The following is a 1,072-nucleotide window of genomic DNA, read 5'->3' on the forward strand; positions in this document are numbered from 1 at the left end:
TTTTGTGTAGGGTGTTTTTTTAATTCCCCTTCCCTCTGACTGCTGATATCAACATAAATCCTCTTATTATGTGCTCCGGCACACCTGGGGATGCAAATATTGGACTGTGACTCAAAGTCAAACCTCAACTCTCAGACCGTGTCCCCCAACACCCAATGTGGTACGGATCTGCTATTTTTATACTTTAGAACCGGAACCCCCATCAGAAGCTAGCCAGCTAACTAACTACTAGCTAGTTATCAGTTAGTCACTGCTAGTGGTCTTTACCGTTAATTCGGACACCAGCCAGCCTCAGCTTGGTCAATACATGCCAGTCTGCACAGCGCGATATCCACCCAGAGAATATCGGACTGCTTTTTCTCTACCAAATCTCCAGATTACTACCGCAAGCTCTGGACCTTTACACCGGATCAGATAGCTAGCTGCAATCTGAGTGGCTACTCCTGGCTAACGTCTCTGCAATCTGAGTGGCTACTCCTGGCTAACGTCTCTGTCCCGTCTCTGTCCCGAAGCAAGCAACAGTTAGCCTTGAGCTAGCCTCGAGCTAGGCCAATCTCCCGGCTAGCCGAAGAGGTCCTCCGGCTAATTCTTGTGCTACAATACATATTTTGCCAATTGGCCTGGACCTTTTTTGCCGACACAGAGCCCTGCCAATCCATCACAACTGGTCTAAATCAGCTACAAGCTAATTTAGCCATTTTTTGCCGCTGCTAGCAGCTTTTACCTTCTGCACAGACACCAGCCCTGTTATTAGCCTGGATATTACTCACCAATTTACCAGCATCGGACTGTCTCTCGACAACAACGCCGGATTCCTGCCGTAATCCCTGAGCCACTACTTCTGATCCTCACAGCTAGCTTGCAGCTAGCGCAGCTAGCGCCACTGCCACGAAGCTAGCACCAGTTAGCAAACACAATTSTACAATTCACAACCTCTCTTTCGCCATCGCCATCCGGCTTGGATTCTCTGTCGACACGACCACGTCTGGTCTGCAGACGAATACCCCACCCGCTGTGCCCTCAACCGGCCTCCATCTGAGCAGACCCCCTCCGTCTGAGCAGACCACCCCCC

The sequence above is a fragment of the Salvelinus sp. IW2-2015 genome, linkage group LG33 (assembly GCF_002910315.2).
Source record: "Salvelinus sp. IW2-2015 linkage group LG33, ASM291031v2, whole genome shotgun sequence".
Lineage (NCBI taxonomy): Eukaryota > Metazoa > Chordata > Actinopteri > Salmoniformes > Salmonidae > Salvelinus > Salvelinus sp. IW2-2015.